Raw genomic sequence first — 4,428 nt, 5'->3', positions numbered from 1 at the left:
TGAAAGGAACAAAGACAGTATAAGAAGAAAAGAGTTCATTGGGCCCCCAAACTTCTACAGGCAGAAAGTAGTCTAATACAATGTATTAGTTGCAAACATGAGCCACATTTTATCAAAAGGAAGAAATCCCAGAGCATGAACATCTTTTTGAGCAGTAGGGTTTACAGTGGTTATCCTTGTCCTGTTCCTCTGTTGTCTGTTGGGTGTGTGTCAAGCATGTAACTTCTCTCTTTGGTTCACAACTCTTCAGGATGCTAGTGAAGGAACCGAATGCAGGAGCTGTTCCCAAGGAGTCTCATCCAGACTCAGACCTAATTGACATGAAGAGATCCTGGACTGTGTGTTAATGCCATAATGGTAAGAGACTTAGGGCTCTTGGAAGAGAGCGTTGAATATATTTTGTATGTAGGAGAGATGTGAACTCTTGTGGCCAGAAGGGAGACTGTGGCAGACAGTATTATCCAAAGAGGGCTACCACAACATGTGTTATCCCACGTGTTCTTAGAATGTGACATTGTTATTCCCTCACCAACTCGTGGAGTCTCTGCTCTGTTCCTCTGAACCTGGATAGAACTCTGTGACTGTGTTGGCCAATAGATTACGAAGAAAATAATGCTTTTTGACTTCTAAAGATAGGTCATAAAAATGCCACCCACAATTGTCTTGCTCTCTTGGGATGCTTTTTCTTGGAGCCCAGCTTCCAGGCCTTGAGGAATCCAAGCAGCAGCCATGTGCATAGGCTCCAGCTAAGGTTCCAGCTGACAGCCAGCATCAATCACCAGTATATGAGTGAGTCTTCAGATAATTCTGGTCTCTGACCATCAAGTTACCTTTAGCCTTTGTGTCGCCCTGGGGGTGCCATGCAGAACAGAGAAAAGCTGCCCCTGCTATGCCATGCACCAAGTGCTGATTCATGAGCGAAACAGATGATTGTCAGTTTTTCAAAGCCACTTAGTTTGGGTGGTTTGTGGTGCAGCAATAGAAATCTGGGACAAGGAGAATGGAAAACAAATTGTGGTATACACATACACTAGAACTCGGCCATAGAAAGGAATGAAGTATTGGTAAATGCAACACATGATGAATCTGAAGATCCTATGCTTAGCAAAAGAAGCTGGGAACATAGTACACATGGTATGTTTCCATTTATTTGAAGTTCTAGAACAAGCAAAGTTAATCTAAATGAACACATTGACCCATGATTGCCTTTGGGTATAAATGACAAGAAATAATACAAGGAAACATTCTTGGTAGATGAAAATGGTCTATATAGAGGTGTGGGTTACAAAGGTGCATCCATTTATTAAATTTGTGCAGGCAACATCTGTGCATTTCAGTGTAAGGTATATAAAAGGATACAAAATTTACCTTAAAACTTTAAAAAAGTTATAAAAATTAAGTGGGCATGGGGAGTACATGAAGCTATAGATCATATAAGAATGACAAAATGTTAGTTAGCTACTCAGGCTGGATGAGTAGTACATGAAAGTGTATTATTCTATTCTGTTTATTTTGTAGATGTTTAAAATTTCCCATAATAAAAAGTTTAAAAAGAAAAAAGTACTGATTTTTGTCAAAAATGAGTTTTGACTATAAATCATTGGGGTGTTTTTCTTACATTACTGCTAGATGGGCTCTGAAAATAATACCAAAAGAATGTGTTTCCAAAATGTTTTGAATTAGGCAGTATTGTTTAATTAGATGACTAGCATACCATGGTTTTTCAGACCACCAAAGTACAACACTCATTGTTATGTACAAATATCTGTTTCTAAAATCAGTTTTATTATTTGATATGTTTCAGGCTTTTACTTTAAGTAGCACATACATTTTTCATTATTTATTTAGTAGTTACTGTTCATCCAACATTTGTGAAACATCAGTGGTAGAAACTAGTTTCAAAAACAAAAACATGACACAAAAACAAAAAACAAAGAAAAAGAACTAGTTTCCAGTAATGATTTAATTGGCAGAGGAATAACAGCAACTAGAGTAAGCATAACATTCATTATGGTGGCTGTTTACATTCTATTTATTTATTTATTTGAAATATCTTCTAATTATTTTATAATAGTCCTTATTAATGAATGGTAGGAATGTTGGAGTCTTCTATGCCATCATCCCACTGGGCTTAGTATTACCTAAATGATTTTTTAAATGTTCATCTACATAACATATATTGGTTAAACTGTATGCCATCAGCATAGAACAAATCCCATTTAGCTAGACTCCAACCGATTTGAAATTTGATGAACTCTAAATCCATACCTTTCATTCAGGTTTTTCTTCTGAGCTTTGGACCTGCATATGCAACAATCTATTGGAAATCTTTGGGATATCACCACAGGTAAACTGATTCAGTATCTCTGCCTTCAGAGAGGCTCACCCTATTCTTCCTCTCTTAGTAGACAGCAACATCCTCTATCCAATGGCCCAAGCCAGAAACAGTATCTTCCTAGACATCTCCCTTTCTGTAATCCCCCACATCTAGTCAGTCACCAAGAGTCTTCTTACTTGTTGTTGTTGTTGAGATAGAGTCTTGTTCTGTGGCCCTAGCTGGAGTTCAATGGCTCGATCTTGGCTCACTGCAGCTTCCGCCTCCTGGGTTCAAGCAATTCTCTTGCCTTGGCCTCCCGAGAAGCTGGGACTACATGGATGAGCCACCATGCCTGGCTAATTTTTGTATTTTTAGTAGAGACAGGGTTTCACCATGTTGGCCAGGCTGGTCTCGAACTCCTGATCTCAAGTGATCTGCCTGCTTTGACTTTCTCAAAGTGCTGGGATTACAGGTGTGAGCCACCCTGCCCAGGTTTCTTGACCATTTTTTCTTTCTCCTTTTCTACATTCCCTCTGCTACTACCCTAGTTTGAGCACTCAAATATTTCTTACCTAGATGACTGCAATGGCCTATTTATAGGCCATATGCTTCCAGTTTTTCTTCTTGCTCCAACATATCATCCAAATTGCTGCAAGAATGGTCTAAATAAAATGAAAATCTCATCATGTTACTATCTGGCTTAAAACTCTCCAGGGGTTCTCTATTGTCTACTGATAAATGTGAGATTCTTTGCAAGGCAAACAAAGCCCCCTTCTGCTCTGTTCTCTGCCTGTGTCTACAGCGTTATCTCAGGCTACTGTCCTCACTTTCTATGCTCCCGCCATGACTAATGACTTATGGTACTCATCAAGAAGCACTCCGCCTTGTATCTCCATTCCTGTGTTCAGGTGCTATTTCCCTCATCCCAGTTCTCTAGAAAATATGTACAGCACTGGTTTTTCTAAACTGCATTCAGGTATTAAATTCTTGTTGAATCCTTTCGGATGCAACCCCCTATCCCAAAGAAGAACCAACCCCATGACATTGTGAGCCCTTGGACCATTTGCAAACTTCTATCATTGCACACTTATAATATTTTTTTGCCTTGTTTTGTTTTCAGGTCTGTCTTCCGCTACCCGATCGCATGCTTCATTTGGGAAAGAACTATATCTCATTTGTATTTATATCTCCTGCCTCAGCCTCCCAAGTAGCTGGGACTACTGGCGCGCGCCACCACACTGGGCTTTTTGTATTTTTAGTAGAGACGGGGTTTCACCGAGTTAGCCAGGATGATTCATGATCTCATGATCTGCCTACCCCGCCTCCAAAGGTGCTGGGATTACTGATCCACCCGCCCCAGCCTCCCAAAGTGCTGGGATTACAGGCGTAAGCCACCGTACCCGGCTGTTTCCTGCTTTTTTACTGCACATGTAGCAAAAAAGAAGACAAGAGAGAACCTCCATGTTGACTATACCTGGCTTCCAGGTATCCCTTTTCTATTGTCACAGCTGCCGGTATTTACCTATGCAAGTTTTTAGCTTGCTTATCTATGCTTGCATCTTGATTTTTCAGGCTGCTTTTTGTTAGAAAAGAAATCATTTGGGGGCTGCTTTTTATGAAAAGGAAACCTTACCAAGGACTCTCTTACCCTATCTGCCTAAATAATTTTTTAGCTCTGTATCTCTATCAGTGAGTATATTCCCAAAGGAAAATGAATTGTTCTACCAAAAAGACGTGCAGCCAGGCGCAGTCGCTCACACCTGTAATCCCAGCACTTTGGGAGGCCAAAGCAGGTGGATCATTTCAGGTTAGGAGTTTGAGACTAGTCTGGCCAACATGGTGAAACCAGGTCTCTACTCAGATTACAAAAAATCTAGCTGGGCATGGTGGCATTCGCCTCTAGTCACAGCTACTTGTGAGGCTGAGGCAGGAGAATCATTTGAACTCAGAAAGCAAAGTTTGCAGTGACCTGAGATCATGCCACTGCACTCCAGCCTGGGTCACATAGTGAGTCTATCTAGAAAAAAAAAAAAAAAAAATCTCTTTTTCTCTTGTTTCCTAAGGTGGTCACTTAGATGATTGACTTTAGGTTTTCCTTCATTTCTGTTTTA

General features: G+C 40.3%; 1 long non-coding RNA gene across 1 annotated transcript; it reads left to right on the top strand.

Moving 5' to 3' along the window:
• Window positions 1-250: 250 nt before the first annotated feature.
• Window positions 251-3,560, top strand: LOC119470718. The gene is made up of 3 exons (XR_005199685.1): window positions 251-357; window positions 2,280-2,347; window positions 3,438-3,560. It is a non-coding gene; the product is annotated as an uncharacterized LOC119470718 (long non-coding RNA).
• Window positions 3,561-4,428: the final 868 nt, after the last annotated feature.

Source organism: Cebus imitator, unplaced genomic scaffold (genome assembly GCF_001604975.1).
Source record: "Cebus imitator isolate Cc_AM_T3 unplaced genomic scaffold, Cebus_imitator-1.0 Scaffold38, whole genome shotgun sequence".
NCBI classification, from domain to species: domain Eukaryota; kingdom Metazoa; phylum Chordata; class Mammalia; order Primates; family Cebidae; genus Cebus; species Cebus imitator.
Note: the sequence above shows the minus strand (reverse complement) of the source record. Positions and strands in the feature narration are given on the sequence as shown.